Genomic DNA, 26,260 nt, shown 5'->3' on the forward strand with positions numbered 1-26,260 from the left:
CCATACAGTGAACACTGTTTCACTGCACTGTCTTTTAAAACGAAACAAAGCATAAATATATAATGGAAAGCAATCTCCCGTTTCTATGGGAACAGAATATGAAAGGAATGATAGGTTGTGAACCGAAGCAAACAATATGTTTTCAAAGATACAGTGCCTTGAAATAGTATTCAGCCCCACAACTATTTTCACATTTTACTGTTTCATTTTCTAAACCTAAAATATATCGAAGTAGGATTTTAGTTAATCCACAAAACATCGTGCATCTTGTCAAATCGAAAGAAAAATTCCAAAACCTGTCAACAATTTAGTAAAAATAAAATCACTACACTAACTTTCCTCAAGTGCAATACTGTATTGTTTACTCACCCAATTTGTTGATGTAGAAAATTTAAGGATTACCTGTTTTCAATGAATTCCCAGGGAAAAAAAATACTCCCTCACTTGGTAAGGTCTAACAGCATGGTAGATTTTCAACAGAGCAAATAAAGTGAAGACAAAAGAGCATTCAAGGCAAGTCAGAGAAATGATAATAGAGAAACACAAGTCTAGGGAAGGGTATAAGACCATCTCAAAGGCACTGAACATACCTCAGAGCTCAGTGGAGCCCATCATGAAAAAAGGGAAAAAATATGAATCCACAGCCACACTGCCTAGGTCAGGCCGCCCCTCTAAACTTAGTTGCCAGTGAAGAATGGCACTTGTAAGAGAGACTACTGTGAAACCAACAGTCTCTCTGGGTGAGCTGTAGAAGTGTGGTGAACTACATATACCTGTCTGGACACGCCCCCTGTGGCCCCTCCCACTGACCCCAGTATAAAGGCGATTGAGGCCTGAGCCCTGCCCTCAGTCTCCAGGATGTAGTATGGTGGCCACTCACTGCTTGTTCCTTCTTCCAGTCAATAAAAGCCGATATCTCACCTTTACGTCTCAGAGTGAGTTATTGATGGTGCATCAAGAAGTCAGTGGCTGCAATTGGAGATGAAGTTCATGGGTTCACAACCTATAGGGCCATGCACAAAAAACGTATTTATGGAGAGTGGCAAGGAAAAGCCCTTGGCAATAAAAAATACATATCCTTGTCTGTAAAGGCTCTTCAGAACATTACTTAGAAGATACTGTAAAGATGTGGAAGAAGGTCTTGTGTCAGATGAGACTAAAATGGAACTTCTGGTCTCAGCACTGACCGGTACGTGTGGCATAAATCTAATACTGATCATCAGCCAGGTTAAACCATCCCGACTGCAAAGTATGGTGGATGTAGCAGCAGGGTCTGGAAATCTGATCGGAATTGATGGGAAGGTGAATGTTGCTATATACAGAGAGATCCTGGATAAAAACCTGCTAGCCTCTGCCAGAAAGCTTAAACTGGAGTGGAGGTTTGACTTTCAGGACAACAACCCAATGCACACTGCCAGAGGAACCATGGAGTGGCTTCAAATGAAGAAAGTTCTTGTCCTTCAGTGACCCAGTCGGAGTCCTGACCTTAACCCGATCGAACATCTCTGGTAAAATCTCAACATCGTGCTCACCGCCATTCCCCAACTAACCAGGTAGAGCTTGAGCAATGTTGTAAGAAGGAATTGGTATCCAGAAAGGCTGCAATAGCTGGGAAAAATGGTTCAACTAAGTACAGGGCAAAGGGGATGAATTCTTCTGAACTGCAGACATTACAGTCTTGGAATTATTAGTTTTTCATACTTTACAATTTACCCTTTTTTTGGGCTCTACGGTGAAGAAAAGAAACATGTGATTCACAAATAAAAACTCTCAGTTAAATTGATCAAAATCCCTGGTTGTAATTCTCATTTATGTGAACAAAAGGTTAGGGGCTGAATACTTTTACAAGGTACAATATTCCAAATCTGAAACAGATTTCATCTCTGTTCCAATCGGAATGATTGGATTATTCTGCTTTCTGTACTAAATCATGACTATTTATTTCTTTGTTACATAAATGTCAAAGATTGAACATATATAATAATGGTGAAAATGCTGAAAAGATATTTTTGATGTAGTACATTGCAATAGCAAATAAAAGGATACCTGACTAACAAAGTTCCTTGAAATTTCACTACCTGTGATCTTTAATCTCAAGTTTATTTTACTGCCTCTGCACCTTCATTGCCCTGGTGTCCCAACTGCAGTCAGTGGCCACTTTATTAGGTACACCTGTCCATTAATGCAAATATCTAATCAGCCAATCATGTGGCAGTGACTCAGGCGGACATGGTCCAGAGTTTCAGTTGTCAGAATCGGGAAGAAATTTGATCAAAATGACTTTGAACATGGAAATATTGTTGGTGCCTGGCAGGATGCTTCCAGTATTTCAGAAACGGCTGATCTTCTGGCATTCTCATGCACAACAGTCTCTAGAGTTCACAAAGAATGGTGCGACGACACAAAGAAACATCCAGTGAGAAGCAGTTCTGTGGGTGAAAACACCTTGTTAATGAGAGCAGCCAGAAGAGCATGTTCAGACTGGTTCAAGCTGACAGGAAGGCAAAAGTCACTCGAATAACCAGGCGTTACAACAGTGGTGCGCAGAAGAACAACTCTGAATGTGCAACACGTCAAACCTTGAAATGAATGGGCCACAGCAGCAGAAGATCATGAACATACACTCAGAGGCTACTTTAATAGGTGCAGGAGGTACCGAATAAACTGGCCACTGAGTGTAGTTATTGATCTTTGGCCGGAATGACTGAGTTCTCCAGAACAGATTCTCCTCCTCTCTGAACTAAATGGCCAACCAGGGTTTATGCCTGTTGAGTTCTTAAATCCCCAGCCTGGGCAAGTAAGCTTCCTGTCAACAAGTTCAAGTTTATTGTTATTCAACCATGCGTGTCAAAACAAAACAATGTCCTCCGAACCAAGGTGGTCAACACAGTACACTACATGAAAACATACAGTGAAATGTGTCATTTCTTCAAGCCAAGGTGCACAACACAATACGTGTAACTCATGCACAAAACATAAAGTGCTATTACCATTCCTCCTCTCGGTCTTTTTCACTATCCAATAGTTTGGTTCAGCCCAGTGCAGTGATGAAATTGTTTCTGCCATGTTGTTTGCCTAGTTCCAAACTGGAATATATGTAAATGTCTAAACCAGAACCTTAACAACACACAGAAGAGTATTTTTAATCTTTATCTGCACAATTCTACTTCAGAAGAAAATTTGCAGTTTTGCTGTTTGGAAGGAAATATATTTGATCTAACAAGCTACATGGTCAAAGCATTGGAATGAATTATGCTTACCTTACAGACCATATGATCATAAGATCATAAAACATAGGACAATTAGGCCATTCAGCCTATTGAGTCTGCTCTGTAATTCCATCATTACTGATTTATTATCCCCCTGAACCCCCTGAACTGCTTTCTCCCAGTGACCTTTAAGACCCTTTCTAATCAAGAACCTATCAACCACTGCCCTCTGGTGTTCACTTGGTGCTGCTCTCCAGTGTTCGCTCGGTGCTGCATTCCAGAGTTTGCTCAGTGTTGCCCTCTGGTGTTCACTTGGTGCTGCTCTCCAGTGTTCGCTCGGGGCTGCATTCCAGAGTTTGCTCAGTGTTGCCCTCTGGTGTTCACTTGGTGCTGCTCTCCAGTGTTCGCTCGGGGCTGCATTCCAGAGTTTGCTCAGTGTTGCCCTCTGGTGTTCACTTGGTGCTGCTCTCCAGGGTTCGCTCGGGGCTGCATTCCAGAGTTTGCTCAGTGTTGCCCTCTGGTGTTCACTTGGTGCTGCTCTCCAGTGTTCGCTCGGGGCTGCATTCCAGAGTTTGCTCAGTGTTGCCCTCTGGTGTTCACTTGGTGCTGCTCTCCAGTGTTCGCTCGGGGCTGCATTCCAGAGTTTGCTCAGTGTTGCCCTCTGGTGTTCACTTGGTGCTGCTCTCCAGTGTTCGCTCGGGGCTGCATTCCAGAGTTTGCTCAGTGTTGCCCTCTGGTGTTCACTTGGTGCTGCTCTCCAGTGTTCGCTCGGGGCTGCATTCCAGAGTTTGCTCAGTGTTGCCCTCTGGTGTTCACTTGGTGCTGCTCTCCAGTGTTCGCTCGGGGCTGCATTCCAGAGTTTGCTCAGTGTTGCCCTCTGGTGTTCACTTGGTGCTGCTCTCCAGTGTTCGCTCGGGGCTGCATTCCAGAGTTTGCTCAGTGTTGCCCTCTGGTGTTCACTTGGTGCTGCTCTCCAGTGTTCGCTCGGGGCTGCATTCCAGAGTTTGCTCAGTGTTGCCCTCTGGTGTTCACTTGGTGCTGCTCTCCAGTGTTCGCTCGGGGCTGCATTCCAGAGTTTGCTCAGTGTTGCCCTCTGGTGTTCACTTGGTGCTGCTCTCCAGTGTTCGCTCGGGGCTGCATTCCAGAGTTTGCTCAGTGTTGCCCTCTGGTGTTCACTTGGTGCTGCTCTCCAGTGTTCGCTCGGGGCTGCATTCCAGAGTTTGCTCAGTGTTGCCCTCTGGTGTTCACTTAGTGGAAGAACAAACTGGATCAGGACAATCTACAGTCATGCCATTCAGAGACTTGGGCTATATTACTTTTCCTTTCTTTATGACGGTGTGTTTTTCTGAAATTGCAACCATTTGTACTACTTGAAGTGTGCTGTGTGTTGTTGGTAATGTGTTTTGCGCCTTGGCCCCAGAGGAACGCTGTTTTGTTTGGCTATATTCATGTACAGTTGAATGATAATTAAACAAACTTAAATTTGACTTGACCTCCACAGCTATCCGTATCAATAATTTCTACAGATTCATCACTCTCTGACTAAAGAAGTTCCTCCTCATCTCTGTCCTAAAGAGATGTCTTTGTATTCTGAGGCTGTACCCTCTGCTCTTAGACTCCCCCACTACAGGAAACCTCCTCTCCACATTCAGTCTATATAGGTCTTACTGTTTCTCCGATGACACAGGTGAGTAGAATGGGCCTGTGGATCCCAACTGACCACAACTCCGTGTTGGTGGGCTGATTACAATGGGGAAATGACTGAATGGGAAGTTCTAGTGTCTAGTGTGACAATAGTAATTAACAAATAAGCAAAATATATCAAGAACATGAGACAAAGAGCCCTTGAAAGTGAGTTGATAGATTGTGCAAACAGTTCAGTGCTAGGGCAAGTGAACCTGAGTAAAGTTATCTCCTCTGGTTCAAGAACCTGATGGCTGAGGGGTCATAACTGTATTTGAACCTGGTGGTGTGAGTCCTGATGCTCCTGTACCTTCTTCCTGATGGGAACAGTGAGCAGAGAGCATGGTCTTGGTGGTGGGGGTCCTTGATGATTACTTTCCTATGGCAGCACTCAGTGTCGATGTACTCGACAGTGGGGAGGGCTTTACCTGTGATAGACTGGGCTCTATCCATCACTTTTTATAGGATTCTCCTTCCAATGGTTGAAGAGAAAGCCATTTATACTGAAGTCTGAAGGCGGAGCGAAATTAAGATGGCGCTAAACAGCGACTCCTTTGCTTGCATCTTCGGAAACAGCTCTATTTCTATCTTTGCTATCTCGATTTTTCCCTTTCAGGGTTCTTTTGAAAACCCTGACCTGGAGTTACCCTCTGACTTTGGTTCTTTGTGGGAAAGGGGTTTCAGGACTGGCCATTGTTTAGCATGCCAAGGGTTCGGCCTGAGAGTCTGAGAGTCCGGCTCAGATTTGGAAGTCTAAGGTCTCAGGGCTCTGTAAGCAGGTGGATGGAGGGTCTATGACACGGCAGGAGACCCGTGTGTCGTCGGGGGAGTCAGAAAATCTACTGCTGTGTGTCCAAGGACCCAGGATCTTTGAGAACAGAGCTTGGAAAAAGCAATGTAATGAACTTTTAACATCATAAACCAGCGAGTTGTTTGTTATGTCTCCCCGCTCACTGGGAAAAACGGAGACACCTCCTTCTCCCTTATGAGGGAGAGAGAGAGAGCCTGTGGTATGTCGAATGCTGGGTGAAATGCTAAGTCTTTGGGGTAACTGCAGGTCTGTGTCTTTGCTATTGCTTTGAGTGCTTGGTGGAGGGTGCTGATGCTTTTTTTGCTGGTGGGGGAGGGGATCGTTGCTTGCTGCCACTTATGTACAGGAGAGAGGGGAGCGGGGGGGGGACTTTGGGGTTCTTATATCTGACTGTTGTTCATTCTTTGGGGCACTTCATTGTTTTTGCAGAGTTTTGTGAAGAAAAAAGCATTTCAGGATGTATATTGTATATATTTCTCTGACATTAAATTCAACCTTTGAACCTTGAACCTTATACTTGTAAACAAATTATAAAAGTGGTGCATGACTGTTTTGTGGGAAAGGGACTCAATTAAAATTCAGATCATTTCTAAGCACTCATGTAAATACACAAGCCCTAGACATCCTTGGATATGTCTGCTAATGTTATTCTGTCTATACTTCATCTTTGATCTCCTCAGGGGACCCAGCATTCTGTAGTTCCCAGCAACATGGGAAGACTAAACGTACTTGTACTTGTCAGCTGAAATGTTTTGTTTATTGCCTTAAGTGTTACAATCACTTGCAAAAATTAAAATGGCTTTTAATAAATTTTAATATTTTAATAACAATTTATTAACCATCAGCTGTAAGGCATATGTTTCAAAGTTTCTGAATGTCAGATGTTTGATACACAGAAGAAGATTCCACATACCACAAGATCGGCTGATAAGTAGCTGCCTTCAGACAAATAAACACCAGAGATTCTGCAGATGTTGGAACTCTTGAGCAACACACACAAAATGCTGGGGGAACTCAGCAGGTCCTCCAATCCTACAGCATGAACATCGATTTCTCTAACTCCGGCAATTTCTCCTTCCCTCCCCCTTCTCTCCTTTTCCATTCCTCCTTCTCCTCACTTGCACATTGCCCCTTCTGGAGCCCCTCCTCCTTCCCTTTCTTCCATGGTCCCCTGTCCTCTCCTGTCAGATTCCTCCTTCAGCCCTTTACCTTTTATTTAAAAAAAGTCTTTCATCGATGCAACCAAAGAGTGGGTACAATTGTCCAAAGAAAGAAACCAAAATACTCTCCTGTCAAATTCCTTCTTTTTCAACCTTCTACACCTTCCACATATCACCTCCCAGCTTTTTACTTCATGCCCTTCTCCCTCACTCACCAACTGTCTTTCCCCCTCTCTGTCACATACCAGCTTTTACCTCCTCTCCCCACTTTCTTATTCTGGCTTCCATCTCCTTCCTTCCCAGTCCTGATGAAGGGTCTCAGCCCAAAACATTGACTGCTTAGTCTTTTCCATAGATGCTGCCTGACCTGCTGAGTTCCTCCAGCACTTGTGTGCATAGCTTCAGAGAGGCAGTTTGCTACGGAAAGGTCTAGGTACAGATGGGAATAACTTGGACCACATGTTCCATGCCAGTTTACTACAGTAAGTGATCGAACTGAGAAGGGGTGATTGGCAGATGGGGGAGGGAAGAGTAGAACTAGCAACCAAGGCAATGAGGTGACAGGTGGAGGTTACAGGTGGTGGAATTTGATAAGGGAGGTAGGTGGAGCATAGAACCAAATGAGGGAGGAAGGATGGGCGGATGGGAACAGTGGGGCAATGGGGGACCAGTGGGCAGGGTGTGTGTGTATGAGATGGGCAGATGGAGTGTGGGAGGGGAGAAAAGAAATGTCTGTTGGGACTGGGGAAGATTGGATGTACATAGACAGACCTTGTATGAAGTACAAAGTGGAATTATTATCAAAGAATGTACACTATATACAGTAGCATGCAAAAGTTTGGGCACCCCTGGTCAAAATTTCTGTTACTGTGAATAGTTAAGTGAGTAGAAGATGAACTGATCTCCAAAAGTCATAAAGTTAAAGATGAAACATTCTTTTCAACATTTTAAGCAAGATTAGTTTATTATTTTTGTTTTGTACAATTTTAGAGTGAAAAAAGGAAAGGAGTACCATGCAAAAGTTTGGGAACCCCAAGACGTTTGAGTTCTCAGATAACTTTTACCAAGGTCTCAGACCTTAATTAGCTTGTTAGGGCTATGGTTTGTTCACAGTCATCATTAGGAAAGGCCAGGTGATGCAAATTTCAAAGCTTTATAAATACCCTGACTCCTCAAACCTTGTCCTAACAATCAACAGCCATGGGCTCCTCTAAGCAGCTGCCTAGCACTCTGAAATGATGCTCACAAAGCAGGAGAATATAGCAAAGTGTTTTCAGGTAGCCGTTTCCTCAGTTCGTAATGTAATTAAGAAATGGCAGTTAACAGAATGGTGGAGGTCAAGTTGAGGTCTGGAAGACCAAGAAAACTTTTCGAGAGAACTGCGCATAGGATTGCTAGAAAGGAAAATCAAAACCCTGTTTGACTGCAAAAGACCTTCAGGAAGATTTAGCAGACTCTGGAGTGGTGATGCACTGTTCTACTGTGCAGCGACACCTGCACAAATTTGACCTTCATGGAAGAGTCATCAGAAGAAAACCTTTCCTGCATCCTCACCACAAAATTCAGCGTCAGAAGTTTGCAAAGGAACATCTAAACAAGCCTGATGCATTTTGGAAACAGGTCTTGTGGGCTGATGAAGTTAAAATAGAACTTCTTGGCCGAATGAGCAAAGGTATGTTTGGAGAAAAAAGGGTGCAGAATTTCATGAAAGGGACACCTCTCCAATGGTTATCTTGACTATTCCTCTTCCCATCCTGTCTCCTGCAAAAATGCTATTCCCCTTTCTCAGTTCCTTCCCCTCCATCACTTCTGTTCCAGGACGCGGTTCGGTTTTCCATTCCAGTACATCAAAGAGAGACGTCCTCAAAGAACAGGGTTTCCTTTCCTCCACTTTTGACGCTGCCCTCGCCTGCATCTCCTCCATTTCCTCAGCATCCACATTCACCCCATCTCCCCACTGCCTAAACAGTGGTAGAGTTCCTCTTGTCAATAAACATACCTTCAACTCTCTCCCTCTCCACTTTCTGCAGGAGATCGCTTCTTCCACTATTCCCTTGTGCATTCGTCCCTCCTGGCACACCCCTACAGGTGGCCAAAGTACTACACCTCCTCCCTCACCTCCAGTCAGAGCCCCAAATTGTCCTTACAGATGAGGCAATACTTCGCCTGCAAATAAGCTGGGATGCTCCATTGTGTCCAGTGCAGCCAATGTGACCTCCTCTATACTGGCGAGACTCGCAAATTCGGGGACCACTTTGCCAATCACCTCCGCTCCATCATCCAAAATTGGAACTTTCCAGAGGCCACACATTTTAATTCTGATTCCCATTCCTGTTCCAACATGTCGATCCATGATTTTCACTTGTGCCAAGACCAGGCCATCCTCAGGGCAGAGGAACAACAGCCTATCTTCCATCTGAGTAGCCTGCAACCCAATGGAATGAATATCAATTTCTCCTTCCGGTTAAAAAAATCCCTTTCCCCACCCTTCTTCCTCTATTCACCACAATGCTCTTTTACCTCTTTTCACCTTCCTATCACTTCCCCCGGGTCCTCTTCTCCTTCTCTTTCTCCGATGGTCTTCTCCGTACAACCATATAACAATCACAGCACGGAAACAGGCCATCTCGGCCCTTCTAATCCATGCCGAACTCTTAATCTCACCTAGTCCCACCTACCCACACTCAGCCCATAACCCTCCACTCCTTTCCTGTCCATATACCTATCCAATTTTACCTTAAATGACACAACTGAACTGGCCTCTACTACTTCTACAGGAAGCTCATTCCACACAGCTATCACTCTCTGAGTAAAGAAATACCCCCTTGTGTTTCCCTTAAACTTCTGCCCCCTAACTCTCAAATCATGTCCTCTCGTTTGAATCTCCCCTACTCTCAATGGAAACAGCCTATTCACGTCAACTCTATCTATCCCTCTCAAAATTTTAAATACCTCGATCAAATCCCCCCTCAACCTTCTACGCTCCAATGAATAGAGACCTAACTTGTTCAACCTTTCTCTGTAACTTGAGTGCTGAAACCCAGGTAACATCCCTAGTAAATCGTCTCTGCACTCTCTCTAATTTATTGATATCTTTCCTATAATTCGGTGACCAGAACTGTACACAATATTCCAAATTTGGCCTTTCTCCCGTCAGGTTCTTTCTTCTTCAGCCCTTTACCTTTCCCATCCACCTGGCTCCACCTTCTAGCTGTCCTCCTTCCCCTCCCCCGCCTTTTTATTCTGGCATCTTCCCACTTCCTTCTCAGTCCTGAAGAAGGGTCTCAGCCCACCGCTGTTTGCGCATTTCCAGAGATGCTGCCTGACTGCTGAGTTCCTCCAGCAATTTGTTTTGAGCAAATAAATAACACTAGGGCACCACCTGCAGGTTTTTCTGAAGAGCAGAGGGGATTAGGATATGCAATGCCCCACCAGAGGGATTGGTGGGAACAGACCTTATGACAGCCTTGGAAGGCAAGAGTATTCATATCTGAAGAGATTAAGCGGGCTGAGCATTAGGGCAGCAGATTGAAACCAAGTAAACAGTACTGCCAAGTGTGCTGACATAATAGGTTTTATTTGCAGCTGTTACATCTGAGGATTATTATTTAATAAACTTATGACTTTTACTTTACTAATCCAGTACTCACAGTTGCATGGATCTATTAGGTAGGTCATGCCTCCCACCAATGTCAGGCAAGAATAAACGATTAAAACTGAGCCGACGTGTTCCATCACATTTCTGGGCTTAGGATAGAGAAATGATCCATTCTGACCTTAGCTGGAGGGAGTATTACTGTAAGTGTTCCTAACAGAGGCTGAAATCACCCAGTGTTTCCACTGGAAAAGAAGCAACAGCTTACTCCAAGGCTGCTGATTTGCATTCTGTTTTACAAACACTAATTGCCCAAATTTATCTCGCCCGGCTGATCGTGCACTGAGCCAAGCATACAAACTGACAGATTAGGAGCAGGCATATGCACTTGGCTGCTTAAGCCTGCTCAGTTACTTAATAAAGTCCTAGCTAATCTCATGGTAACCTCATCTCCACATTCCTGCCTACTCCCTGAAATCTTTCGCCTCCCGCCCTGGACTTGTTTACCAAGTATTGATTTGTCTCAGCCTGTTCAAAGACTGCTGTTTGAGGAAGTAAGTCAAGAATTTTCGAGAGAGAGAAGAAAAACAGTCCCTCATCTCTCTCTAAGAGCCACTTATTTTAAATGAACTAGAATAATACACCACAGTACAGGCCCTTCGGCCCACAGTCATGTGCTGACCTTTTAAGGAGTCTGCATGTTCTGCCCATGACCTCATGGGTTTTCCCTGGGTGGCCCAGCTTCCTCATGCATTCCAAACATGCACAATTTCGGTTAGTCAGTCGCTGACAAGCTATTTTGGCACCAGAAGCATGCCGACACTTGCAGACTGCCCCCGGCACTTCGCAAACGAGGATGTAAATAATGTATTTTATTGTATGTTTCAATGTCTTGATGCACATTGATGCACAAATGAAGCTAATCTTAAACTTCTGAATCTACTGCAAAATCAGTCTAGCCCATCCCTCCTAGAAAGCCCTCTGTTTCCCTTTTCTGTGTGTACCCAAGTCTCTTAAATGGCCCTAAATGTATCTCAATGTACCATTACCCCTGACAGTATGTTCCATGCACCTACCACTCGCTGTGTAAAAAACTACCTCTGACATCCCCCCTCTACATTCCTTCAAACACTTGCAAGTTACACCCCTTCATATTAGCTAAATCTATGCTGGGAATAAAGAAGTGACTGTCCATTCTATCTCTGCTTAAGAAAGTGCCTTAAGAAGATGGAATCCATCATTAAGGATCCTCAGCATCCAGGACATGTCCTCTTCTCATTACTACCAACAAAGAGAAGGTACAGGAGTCTGAAGACAATTTTGCTCTATTTTTGCACTATTTATCTGATCAAACGCTCCAGAACCTGGGCCTCTGTACCTCCCTTTGCAACAGGATCCTTGGCTTCCTAACCAGAAGACCACAATCTGTGTGCGGATCAGAAATAACATCCCCGCCTCACTGACAATCCGCGCTGGCGCACCTCAGGGGTGTGTGCTCAGCCCACTGCTCTACTCTCTCTACACCCATGACTGTGTGGCTAGGCATGGCTCAAATACCATCTATAAGTTTGCTGATGATGCAACCATTGTTGGCAGAATTTCAGATGGTGATGAGGGGGCGTTCAGGAGTGAGACATCAGCTAGATGAGTGGTGTCACAATAACAACCTGGCACTCAACATCAGTAAGACAAGAGAACTGATTGTGGACTTCAGAACAGGTAAGATGAGTGAACACACACCAGTCCTCGTAGAGGGATCAGAAGTGGAAAGAGAGAGCAATTTCAATTTCCTAGGTGTCAATATATCTGAGGATCTAACTGGACCCAATCAGTTAGGATATCAATGCAGCTATAAAATAAGGCAAGACATTATTTCATTAGGAGATTGAGGATATTTGGTACGTCCCCAAAAACATCCGCAAATTTCTTTTCATATGCAACGAGGAGAGCATTCCGACTGGCTGCATCATTGTTTGCGATTGGGGGGGGGGGGGTGTGGTTGTGGCTGCTGTGCATGATCAAAGTAAGCTACAGAGAGTTGTGAACTTAGTCAGCTCTGTCATGGGCACCAGCCTCCGTAGTGTCATCTTTAAGAAGCAATACCTCAAAAAGGTGGTGTCCATCATTAAGGTCCCCCATCACCCAGGGAATGGCCTCTTCTCATTGTTACTATAAGGTAGGAGATACAGAAACCTGAAGGCACACACGCGGCGATTCAGGAACAGCTTCTTCCCCTCTGCTATCTGATTTCTGAATGAACATTGAACCCGTGAACACTACCTCACTACCTTTTTATTCCATTTTTTTGCACTACTCATTTAACTTAACTACTTAATATGTATATACTTACTGTAGTTCACAGTCTGTTTCTCTTTAATTATGTATTGCTTTGTACTGCTACCACAAAGACAACAAATTTCACAACATATAACGGTGATATTAAACCTGATTCTGATTTTGATCTATCTGTGCATTTATAATTATTTATTTGTTCATTTATTGTATATTTCTTTGTTTATTTATTTATGTGCTATTGTAACATAGTATTATTTTTACGTTTTGCACTGTACTGCTGCTGCAAAACAACAAATTTCATTATTATCAGTGATAATAAACCTGATTCTGATAGTGTTCTACGCTGCAGTCCATTTGTGGCCCCATGAGAGCCCCATATAAATGAAACATAAACTTCCTACTTTTCAATTCAGCTCCCCTAGCAATAAACAATAACATTCCGCACGCTTCTCTAATGACTTGCTCTGCCCGCATACTAGCCTTTTGCATGTGGGGCTCTAGAATGCCCACATCCCTCAGCATCTCTCACCAATTAGATAACACAACTCTCCCTTGGTGAACAAACATTTACTTGATGAACCTTTACTGCAACCAAGTGCTTTGGTGCTGATCAAAGACTGAGATGGTGACAAGGAAGGGCAGAGGCTATTTATCTGCGTTACTGTTGCCTTCCTGTCAGCTTGAATCAGTCTTGCTGATCTCCACTGACCTCTCTCATTGACAAGATGCTTTCACCCACTGAACTGCCACTCACTCTGTAAACTTTAGAAACTGCTGCACATAAAGATCACAGGAGATCAGCAGTTTCTGAATACTCAAGCTACTCCATCTGGCACCAACAATCATTCCACTAGCAAAATCACCTGGACCAGATTTCTTCCCCAATCTGATATTTGGTCTGAACAATAACTGAGCACCTTGGCCATGTCTGCATTCTTTTATGCATTGAGATACTGCCATATGATTGGCTGATTAAATATTTGCATTAATGAGCCTAATGAAGTAGCCACTGAGTGTAAATGGATAGGTGAGGTTCAAAGGCAACACGAGTGAATCTGCAGATGCTGGAAATAAATAAAAACACAAAATGCTGGCAGAACTCAGCAGGCCAGACAGCATCTATGGGAGGAGGTAGTGACAACGTTTCGGGCCGAAACACTCATCAGGAGTGAAGTAACAGGATCAGGATGGTCGAGGGGGGATAAGAAGTGGGGGGAGGGATAAAGTAGAGAGCTGGGAAGTGATAGGCTGGAGGGAAATGGGCTGGGGGGAAGGTGGAGAATTATGGGAAATAAAAGAGAAAGAAAGGCAGGGCTGGGGGGAGAGATTATAGTGAGGGGGGAAAAAGAGAGAGAAAGAGAACCAGACTAAAATAATAGATAGGGATGGGGGTAAGGGTGGGGGGACAGGGGTATCAACGGTCAGAGAGTTGGATGTTCATGCCGGCAGGAAGGAGGCTACCTAGGCGGGAGATAAGGTATTGCTCCATCGACCTGCGCGCGGCCTCATCTTGACGGTAAAGGAGGCCATAGACAGACATATCAGAGTGGGAGTGGTCTGTGGAATTGAAGTGTGTGGCCACAGGGAGATCCCGCCACTGCTGGACCACAGACCACACACCACTGAGAGACCATACAAATGTCGTTTATATACAAAATGAAGTAAGCCTATTAGTTGTGGGAACAGTTCAGCGAAGGGGCAAGTGAAGTTGAGTGAAGTTATCCCCACTGGTTCAAGAGCCTGATGGTTGAGAAGAGAGCTTGTACTCGTGGTAAGAGTCCATGATGATGGATGCTGCTTTCCTGTGATAGCATTTCATGTAGATGTGCTCAATGGTTGGGAAGGCTTTACCCATGATAGACAGGACCATATCCACTGCTTTGTGGGATTTTTTGTTCAAGGGCATTGGTGTTTCCATATCATGCTGTGATGCAGCCAGTCAATATATTCAGTCAACAGCATATATATTGGCACTATACAAGTGGTGACTTCAAGCTTAAACCATCACTGGAAAACTTAGATCATTAGGCATATCAAAGGCAACTCTGCTAATTTATTGCAAATCTGATAGTAAGGCTTTGATAGTGTTAAACATGAAATGATACATTAGACATGAATTGAATGACATCTTAAGAACAATATCAGGATTATAATGTTTCATTGGTTATGATAATGTCTTTAATTACCCAGAATCCATCACTGATACTGTATACATAGCAAACTAAGTAACATACATTCAAAAACACTGAGTTACATAAATTCACAAACATTGAGTAACATATTTTCACTAAATCTGAGTAACATTTATTTGCTAACACTAAGTAACATATTTTTGTTGACTAACACTGAGTTACATATATTCACTAGCACTGGATAACATATTTACACTGAGTAACATTTTTTTACTTACTAACACTGAGTAATGCATATTCGTTAACACTGAGTAACATACTTACACTGATTAACACTGAGTAACATTTATTTGCTGACTAACACTGAGTAATGCATATTCGTTAACACTGAGTAACATTTATTTGCTAACACTGAGTAATGCATATTCGTTAACACTGAATAACAAACTTACACTGATTAACACTGAGTAACATTTACTTGCTGACTAACACTGAGTAATGTATATTCGTTAACACTGAGTAACATACACTGATTAACACTGAGTACCATTTATTCACTGACTAACACTGAGTAATGCATATTCGTTAACACTGAGTAACATACTTACACTGATTAACACTGAGTAACATTTATTTGCTGACTAACACTGAGTAATGCATATTCGTTAACACTGAGTAACATTTATTTGCTAACACTGAGTAATGCATATTCGTTAACACTGAATAACAAACTTACACTGATTAACACTGAGTAACATTTACTTGCTGACTAACACTGAGTAATGTATATTCGTTAACACTGAGTAACATACACTGATTAACACTGAGTACCATTTATTCACTGACTAACACTGAGTAATGTATATTCGTTAACACTGAGTAACATACTTACACTGATTAACACTGAGTAATGTATATTCGTTAACACTGAGTAACATTTATTCACTGACTAACACTGAGTAATGTATATTCGTTAACACTGAGTAACATTTATTCACTGACTAACACTGAGTAATGTATATTCGTTAACACTGAGTAACATTTATTCACTGACTAACACTGAGTAATGCATATTCGTTAACACTGAGTAACATTTATTCACTGACTAACACTGAGTAATGTATATTCGTTAACACTGAGTAACATTTATTCACTGACTAACACTGAGTAATGTATATTCGTTAACACTGAGTAACATACTTACACTGACTAACACTGAGTAATGTATATTCGTTAACACTGAGTAACATTTATTCACTGACTAACACTGAGTAATGTATATTCGTTAACACTGAGTAACATACTTACACTGACTAACACTGAGTAATGTATATTCGTTAACACTGAGTAACATACTTACACTGATTAACACTGAGTACCATTTATTCACTGACTAACACTGAGTAATGCATATTCGTTAACACTGAGTAACATTTATTCACTGACTAACACTGAGTAATGTATATTCGTTAACACTGAGTAACATACTTACACTGACTAACACTGAGTAATGTATATTCGTTAACACTGAGTAACATTTATTCACTGACTAACACTGAGTAATGCATATTCGTTAACACTGAGTAACATTTACTTGCTGACTAACACTGAGTAATGTATATTCGTTAACACTGAGTAACATTTATTCACTGACTAACACTGAGTAATGCATATTCGTTAACACTGAGTAACATTTACTTGCTGACTAACACTGAGTAATGTATATTCGTTAACACTGAGTAACATTTATTCACTGACTAACACTGAGTAATGCATATTCGTTAACACTGAGTAACATTTATTCACTGACTAACACTGAGTAATGCATATTCGTTAACACTGAGTAACATTTATTCACTGACTAACACTGAGTAATGCATATTCGTTAACACTGAGTAACATACTTACACTGATTAACAGTGAGTAACATTTATTCACTGTCACTGCTCACATTCCTTAGTTTCCACTTTTCCCCACCAGCACCCAACAAGAAAATCATCTTACACCACCTTCTTGTGCATCCTATTGACCAACATGTCACTTTGGCATTCAGGGCTTATTATTTGCATTTTGTGATGTGATGTGATTAGGGAATCTGATAAAGATGACACATTATCACCCCCCATATCGAAGTACCTCATTAAAATTCAGTCAGCTTTAGACCAGACACTTGGAATGAATTGCGCCTGCTGGAAGTTATGAGCCAGAAGGAGTGTATAATTTTAAAGGTTTTTCTGATGCAAACCAGCATCAAGAATCAAGTGTAGTAGGTATTGACTGCAGCAATGTGGGAGGCATCTAGGAGGCTCTTAATGTTTTAGGAACAGCTTCTTCCCCTCTGCCGTCAAATTTCTTAATGGAAGATGAACTAAACCGTGAACACCACCTCACTATTTTTGCCACACACACAAAATGCTGGAGGAACCCAGCAGGCCAGCAGCACCCAAGAATAAAGCAGTTGACGTTTTGAGCCAAAATCCTTCAAAAGGATTTTGAAAAGATGAGGTGTCAGAGTAAGAAGGGAGAGGGGAGGAGGAAGTACAAGGTGGCAAGTGGTAGATGAAACCAGGAGAGGGGAGAGGTGAAGTAAAGAGCTGGGAAGTGCGTTGGTGAAAGAGATAAAGGGCTGGAGAAGGGGGAATCTGATAGGAGAGGACAGAGGCCACGGAAGAAAGGGAAGGGGGCGGAGCACCAGAAGGAGGTGATGAGCAGGTTAGAAGATCAGGTAAGAAAGGGAAATGGGAATGCGGAATGGTGAAGGAAGGGGGGCAATTACCGGAAGTTCGACCCAGAGGGTGCAAATCCAAAAAGCTTGAAAACAGACTTGAAAGCCACGCGGCACTATTTTTGCTCACTTTTTGCAATACTTATTCAATTTAATTACGGTGGCGGTCATCCATCATGTCTGACCATGACAGGAAAACTGCATGGGAAAGTTTTCAAAGTGGAAAAGTTGTTGCACTGGGGCAGACCCACTCTCTGGACCTCAGAAGTCCGGGTCCAGTGGTAGAAACAGACGTCACAAACTGAGGTCTTCCTCAGTTGCAGCGGATGGCCACGACGTTCTCCGGGCCTTCACTCTCCATGGAGCGTTGCAGTACCGCCTTCCTAGCCGTTGGTCTCATCCACTCAGTCCGCCAGCACTGACTTCGCATGCTGGGGCAGGCACGTCCCTAACTGGCCAGGTATGAGGCTGCTGGCTACCCTCGCCTGGTTTGGCCCACCTGTCAAAGCAGTCTACTGGGGTGCAGCTGCTGTCCCATGCAAACAGCCACTTGGAGCCACGGGTGAGAGGTGAGTGTCGGTGGGTACCCAAGGTGAGTGGGCCGCCCTGAAATGGACATGGCAGGCTGCCTCACCAGTGGTGCCACCACCAGTTGAATTATATGTAGACTTTTATATGGTTTCAGATAGTATGGCCGCCACTGAGACCTGACCTCAAAACTATCAAAGCTCTCTGGGACTACCTGGAGAGACAGAAGCAAGCAAGGCAACCAAAGTCTCCAGAAGAACTGTGTCAAGTTCTCCAAGATGTTAGAACAATCTACCAGCCAGTTTACCTCTAAAACTACATGACAGTTTTGAGAGAATTGATACGGTTTTAAAGGCAAAGTGTGGTCACACAAATATTGATTTGATTTAGTTTTTTTTTTACTGTTTACTGCTCTTCATAGTAATTTGTATTTATATTTAGAAACTTTTCATTTCATTTTTGAAAGCATCCTCACTTCACAGAATTTGTTTTACATGTGCCTAAGACTTTTGCACTGTAGTGTGTTGTATACTTCTTATTGTAATTGAGTTTTTTTGTGTATTGCACTATACTGCTGACGCAAAGCAACACATCTCATAACTAGTTGATGACAAATACACGTCTTTATGTTAAATAGACTAGATTACTGCAATGCACTTCTACTGACCTTCCAAAATAATCAAATGATAAACTTTATCTCATTCAGAACACCGCTGTGATATGACGGAGCACATCACTCCCATCCTAACTACTCCGCATTGGCTTTTATATCTTTGAGAATTGATTTTAATGTTCCCTTACCTGCTCTTAATAGTCTGGGACTGGAGTACATCACACATAGAATCACGTTTGTTATTCAATTTGAGCTGTTAAAATTTTTAACAATCTCCCTTAACTACACTCCTAAACTGTGGAACTAAATACCTAAAACTGTAGGGGATGCAGACTCAGTTGACACTTTTAAACACCAGATCAAAAACCACTTATTTAACTTTGCTTTTAGTTAACATAGTTTTGTCTTTTGTTCTTACGTTTGACTTTTATCCCATTGTAAAGCACTTTGAACTGCATCATTTGTATGAAAAGTTCCCTATAATTAATTATGTATTATGATATTGTGTTGGTGATATTAAATCCAATTCTGATCCTGATTTTTACAGCATGTGTTCAGGAATTCCCAACTGAGGATTGTCAGGGACAGATGAAGGAGCAGGATGATGAAAGGTTATTATTTATTATGGTTCTTTTTTTTTTGGTTTATTACCGTCAGAGCTGAGGGGACTGAGTCATTAGAGGGAGATAGAGACTATGATATGGGAAAGGTAAGAGTAGTTACAACACTGGCTGTGGGCCAGAAAGACAGGAATACCCTCTTCCAGTCCTTTGTTCTTCTTGGATTTCTCTGCCATCTTAAGGATAGGAGATATCCACATAGGAGGTTAGTGGGCAAAATTAGAGCACATGGTATTGGAGGTAAGGTACTGACATGGATAGAAAATTGGTTGGCAGACAGTAAACAAAGAGTAGGGATTAATCGGTCCCTTTCAGAATAGCAGGCAGTGACTAGTGGGGTACCACAAGGCTCGGTGCTGGGACCGCAGCTATTTGCAGCTTTGTGTCATCTGCAAATTTGCTAATGTTACTTTTAATCCCTTCATCTAAATCATTAATGTATATTGCAAATGACACAAAGCTGGGTGGCAGTGTGAAATGTGAAGAGGATGTTATGAGAATGCAGGGTGAATTGGACAGGTTGGGTGAGTGGGCAGATGCATGGCAGATGCAGTTTAATATGGTTAAATGTGAAGTTATCCACTTTGGTGGCAAGAACAGGAAGGCAGATTACTATCCGAATGGTGTCAAGTTAGGGAAAAGGGAAGTACAATGAGATCTAGCTATCCTTGTTCACCAGTCACTGAAAGTAAGCATGCAGGTACAGGAGGCAGTGAAGAAAGCTAATGGCGTGTTGGTCTTCTTAACAAGGGGAGTTGAGTATAGGAGCAAAGAGGTCCTTCTGCAGTTGTACAGGGCCCTGGTGAGATCACACCTGGAGTATTGTGTGCAGTTTTGGTCTCCAAGTTTGAGGAAGGACTTTCTTGCTATTGAGGGAGAGCAGCATAGATTCACAAGGTTAATTCCCAGGATGGTGGGACTGTCATATGTTGAAAGATTGGAGCGACTGGGCTTGTATACACTGGAATTTAGAAGGATGGGAGGGGATCTAGTTGAAACACATAAAATGATTAAGGGATTGGACACGCTAGAGGCAGGAAAGATGTTCCCGATGTTGGGAGAGTCTAGAACCAGAGGCCACAGTTTAAGAATAAGGGGTAGGCCATTTAGAATGGAGTTGAGGAAAAACTTTTTCACCCAGAGAGTTTTTGGATCTGTGGAATGCTCTGCTTGAGAAGGCACTGGAGGCCAATTCTCTGGATGCTTTCAAGAAAGAGTTAGATAGAGCACTTATGGATTGCAGACTCAAGGGATATAGGGAGAAGGCAAGAACAGGGTACTGATTGTGGATGATTAGCCATGATCACAGTGAATGGTGGTACTGGCTCGAAGGGCCAAATGGCCTACCCCTGCATCTATTGTCTATTGATAGCCAGCTCCTTGGGATCTTCCCACCCAAAGATCAAAGGAAATTTATTACCAAAGTATGTGTATATCACCATATACTATCTTGAGATTCATTTCCTTGCAGGCATTCACAGTAGAACAAAGAAATACAATAGAATCAGTGAAAAACTACACACAAAGTCTGATAACCAATGTGCAAAAGACCAATTATGAAAATACAAAAAAAACAGTAAGTAAATACATAAATAAATAATACAGAGAAAGTGGGTTGTACAGTCCTTGAAAGTGACTCCGTAGGTTGTGAAATCAGTTCAAAGTTGAGTTGGTTAAAGTTATCCATCACAGTTCAGGAGCCTGATGGCTGAGGGGTAATAATTGTCCCTGAACCTGAAAGAAAAGTTGATGAGAACCCTTGTGGTGAACTACATATACCTGTCTGGACACGCCCCCCCCCCCCCCCCCGCTGACTGCTCCTGTGGCTCCTCCCACTGACCGTGGCTCCTCCCACAAACCCCGGTATATTATTAACCTCGGTAGTTATTGATGGTGCATCAACCCTTTACCAGATAGTAGATTCAGAGAGATGCAAAGGAACCAGGGGGAGTTTGTAACCAACACATTTGAAGCTTTCCTACCAAAGATGTTGTTGAAATCCAGAATTGGAGATAGCAAGGATGTCATAGAGGATAAAGTTTGTGACAGGGTGGGGCTAGAAGAGCTTTCTTTAGAACTCTTATTGTCCTGTGACTGGGTCTGGTGAACTATTTATGTTTAAAAAAAGTCAGTCAGAACTAAAAGTATTAATATTTCATTAGTCAAGAAGAGGTCAAAAATAATTATGAAGAGGAACAAAGTTTGTTCAGGCTATTATTTCCTCTTCAGTTAGAATCACCAAGTCAAATGACCAGGTCAATCCCATTGTTGTTTATAGGATTTTACTGTGTGCAATTTTGATGCACTATTTCAAAGTCAAAGTAAGTTGATAAACAAAATACGTATATGTCACCGTATATTATCTTGACATTCATTTTCTTGCAGACATTTCCAGGAAAATAAAGAAATTATACATAAACAAAGACTGACAAGCAGCCAATGTACAAATAAAAAAAAATCCAGAGGAGCATCAGTTCTAGAGTCCTTGAAAGTGAGTCTGTAAGTTATGGAATCAGTTCAGTGTTAAGATGAGTGAAGTTATCCTCTATATATAGCGCTTCTATACATATATATATATATATATATATGTAGCACTTCTCCTTATAGATGCTGCCTGGCCTGCTGCATTCCACCAGCATTTTGTGTGTGTTGCTTGAATTTCCAGCATCTGCAGTTTTCCTCGTGTTTGAAGTTATCCTCGGCCCTATCTCCTTGGAGCGACGGAGGATGAGAGGTGACCTGTTAGAGGTGTATAAGGTGATTGATCATATGGATAGGCAGAGGCTTTTTCCCAGGGCTGAAATGGCTATCACGAAGGGGCATAGTTTAAAGGTGCTTCAAAATAGGCACCGAGGGGATGTCAGGGTTAAGTTTTTCATAAAGGGTGGTGGGTGCGTGGATGGAAGGGCCTGTAATGTGCTGCAGATTGCTATGTTTATGTTCTATCCACACAGTTTCAGGAGTCTGATGGTTGAAGAGTAATAGATGTTCCTGAACCTGCTTCCCAATGGCAGCGACATAAAGAGAGCATGACCTGGAATGTGGGGTCTTTGATGATGATCACTCTACTGTAGTATTCAGTTAAACAATAGTAAGCTTTTATTTAATTGAAGGTAGTATCTGGTTCAGGAATCTAATATTGCACCACCGTTTGCACTATAAAAGTATCTGATTTTCTGTAAAAGGCTCCCAGGCATAATTTTAAAAAATCAATGAAACTTTTTTTTCCACTCTGCTTTGAGGTGAGATGAAATGTGTTCTACCTGGCATTGACAACATCCCTTGGACAATAACAATATCGTTATAAAATTAGACCAAGAACACACACATGGATCACAGTATGTTCTGCTTAAATTTGGTAATCTCAATCATTCTTATTTGTATCTTACACGTTTTCCCAGGATGGGACAAAACTCTATCCTGTAGCTATTTACGTGAAGGTGTAACCTGGGAGAGGTACAGAAAAACCCTAGAGCCAGACTCTCTTCCTTTTCTATTGTGTCTGTCTCTTTTTAACTATTGGATGATATAACTAACCAACTTTAGAAATAAAAGAAAGATAGCTTCCTTTGACACATGTACATTGAAAAACACAGCTGAGATGTGTCATTGATGTCTGAGACTGTGCTGGGGACAGCTCGCAAACCACCATGGCTTGGCATGCCCTCAACTTACTAACTCTAGCCTGCACATCTTTTGTTATGTGGTAGGAAACCAGAGCACCTGGAGGAAACCCACATGGTCACACAGAGAATGTATAAACTCCTTGCAGGGGGCAGCAAGGAATTGAACCCTGATTTTCCCCATCGCTGGTTCTGTAAAGCATTACACTAATCCCAGTACTACCATACCACCTAACAATCACTTTGGTCATTATGGTGACTGTCTGGACACCATGGAAGATTGACTGTTAAGTTTGAAAGTAAAATAAAGAGTAGTATTTGCATGAACTTTTGTAATATACACCAAAGCTAAGATCACAACTCTTTAGTTTTGTTCTGTTGAAGAAAAGGAATAAAAACAGGTGGTTATTAAATTGGAGTCTGATGCTACAAGAATTTATTAAGGTACAAGATATTAAGGTATTAAAGGAAGTGACAATGTAATCGCTAACTGTTTAGATGCTGGATTGAATGTATAACTGTGTTACTCTGTAGTGAAAAAAAAAAACTCTTTTGTATTGTGTTAGGTTCTGAAATTCTGTAAGACTCTGTATTAGTTAATTTTTACCTGTGGCAAAAATCCTTAGAAGGAAGGGGGTGTTACAAAGGTGAAGCAACTCTGATGGGGCCGAAGGGTACAAAGTCACCCCCTCCTTTTTGAGAATCGCAAGATCGCTATTATTTCGGGTCTGAGACCCAGGAAATGAGAGAGAGAGACACACAGAAGACATAACCAGGTGGAATGTCTCCTGACATAAGCAGAACGGAACCACTGATTACTGCCATTGTCTCTTGGAGAAGGAATTGTGTATTGAGTGCTGTACTATTCATTGAAACCCCTCAGGGGACAACCAGAGTGGTCTGGTTGAGGGATTGCATCATCCCAACCTGATTGACATCTGAGACCCCATGACTGAGGATAAAAGAGGGGTCTGGGGAACAACCCCTTTAGACGCACCAGGAGAAACACTAGAAATCCAGTGACAGCATTTTATAGTGAAAGCCGGTGGGAGCTGGTGCCAGACTGCATCAGTCTCTGCCATTCCTTTGGGTTCATCAGATGCGTGGAGAGGAGGAGACCGCTACATGTGCAACAGCTTGATCTCCACATTGTACTGCATATCTAGGCAGCTGGGGAGCAACATCTCTGATCTACCCTGACTAACAGAGGCCTCAGATCTTCCAGTAATAGTTTCACTTGGAGTCACTCACTCTAAAACCTCTCTGATATGGTTCAATGATAGCATTCCTGTACACTGTCTTTGTATGTTTTATTATAATAACGATTGTATGGCATAGCCAGTTCTAAAACAAAATTTTATGTTACTCTTTTCAGATCTTTCCTGAAGAAATGTAGCTAAAAGATACTGTAAGGCGTTTGCTTTCTTGAAGATGGCCCAGATTATGGAACTAAGCATTATGTTATATCAGTTGAAAACACAAAGGGATTCAAATTCTTCCATCTCGTTACGCCAGAGGACTGAAAACTCAGTTGAATGCATTCAAGATCCTTTCTCAGGACAACAGTATTGAAGCCTTAGGCTAGGTCGATGAAGCTGGCTGCACAAAGCAATAACAGACACCCGGATCAGATGCTCTACTGAAAGCTCTGTCATGTGAAGAAATTACCAGGTGCACAGAGGAAATTATTCAAGCATGTGCTCCCAACTGCCTTGAAGAAATGCAGCAAATGTGCTGACTCACGGGAATCTCGGCCCCAAGGCCACTCAAATTGGAGAAGGAATGTCTGGGATGGCACTGTGAATATTGTGTCATGCAGCATATGCACACTAAGGTCATGGCACAAGCACTAGATGGATTGGACCACCTCACAAACCGCGTGTGACATACACATAGTAAAACATGGACAAGCATCATATGGAGCGGGGCACCTCATAAACCACCTGGACACCCTCCTCAAACACTTCTTCAAAGTTCAAACTTCAAAGTAAATTTATCATCAAAGTATGTATGTGTCACCATATGCTGTACTACCCTGAGATTCATTTTCTTGCACACATTCACAGTGATACAAAGAAACACAATAGAATCAATGAAAATTCAACACAAACATGGTTCGTTTTCTGCATGGAGGTTGGTGACCAGTGGTGTTCCACTGGTCTGTTCTGGGATCCCTCCTTTGTTATTTTTATAAATGACCTGGATGAAGAAGTGGAAGGGTGGGTTAGTAAGATTGCTGATGACACAAAGGTTGGGAGTGTTGCGAATAGTCTGGAGGATTGTCAGAGGTTACAGCAGGACATCAATACAGCGGATGCAGAACTGGGCTGAGAAGTGGCAGATGGAGTTCAACCCAGATAGGTGGGAAGTGGTTCATTTTGGTAGGTCAAATTTGAAGGGAAAATATATTCAAGATAAGACTCTTGGCAGTGTGGAGGATCTGAGAGATCTTAGGGTCCTTGTCCATATGATAATAAAAGTTGTTGTGCAGGTTGACAGTGTTGTTAAGAAGGCATATGGTGCGATGGCTTTCATCATCAATGGGACTGAGTTCAAGAGCTGTGAGGTAATGTTACAGCTATATAAGACCTTGGTCAGACCCCACTTGGAGTACTGTGTTCAGTTCTGGTCACCTCACTACAGGAAGGATGTGGAAACCACAGAAAGGGTGCAGAGGAGATTTACAAAGATGTTGCCTGGACTGGGGAGCATGCCTTATGAGAATAGGTTGAGTGAACTTGGCCTTTTCTCCTTGGAGTGACAGAGGATGGGAAGTGACCTGAAAGAGGTGTATAAGATGATGAGGGGCACTGATCGCGTGGTCACAGGGAGAATGTACAAACTCCTTACTGACAGCAGCAAGAATCAAACCCTGATCTTACCAAATTGGAGTGGAGTCCTGATGAAGAAGCTTGGCCTGAATGTCAATTCTTTATTCCTCTCCATTGTTGCTGCCTGACCTGCTGAGTTCCTTCAGCATTTTGTGTGCATTAGTGTGGAAGCACATCATCCTTCACAGGTAAATTAGCAAATGTAGAGAAAAAATTACGAATTAATAAATATAAAAGCAATTATAAAACAAGCAATTCACCCTTATTTGCAAGTGCATGCTGGGGCTGTAACACTAAACATATTGTTCGCAGTCAAAATTAGTTTTAAACACAAGGGATTTTGATGAAGTTTCTCGCCCTGGAATATGGACTGTTTATCGCTGTCCATAGATGTTGTCCGACCTGCTGAGTTTCTCCAAAATTTTGTATGTGTTA

At 42.5% G+C, this 26,260-nt stretch overlaps 1 protein-coding gene and 1 long non-coding RNA gene across 3 annotated transcripts in view; one reads left to right on the plus strand and one right to left on the minus strand.

Annotated features, from left to right (window-relative positions):
• Positions 1-24,430, plus strand: part of lrrc8c (leucine rich repeat containing 8 VRAC subunit C) — a 108,660-nt gene extending 84,230 nt beyond the window's left edge. For both annotated transcript variants that reach the window (XM_059983857.1, XM_059983858.1), the window contains one exon: positions 24,370-24,430. The gene's annotated coding sequence lies outside the window, so the exon portion shown is untranslated. The remainder of the gene's footprint in view (positions 1-24,369) is intronic.
• LOC132401733 (uncharacterized) overlaps positions 1-26,007 on the minus strand; it is a 30,644-nt gene extending 4,637 nt beyond the window's left edge. The window contains exon 1 of the long non-coding RNA XR_009514688.1: positions 25,877-26,007. This is a non-coding gene — a long non-coding RNA (uncharacterized LOC132401733). The remainder of the gene's footprint in view (positions 1-25,876) is intronic.
• Positions 26,008-26,260: the final 253 nt, after the last annotated feature.

This window comes from Hypanus sabinus, chromosome 11 (assembly GCF_030144855.1).
Source record: "Hypanus sabinus isolate sHypSab1 chromosome 11, sHypSab1.hap1, whole genome shotgun sequence".
Taxonomy (NCBI): domain Eukaryota; kingdom Metazoa; phylum Chordata; class Chondrichthyes; order Myliobatiformes; family Dasyatidae; genus Hypanus; species Hypanus sabinus.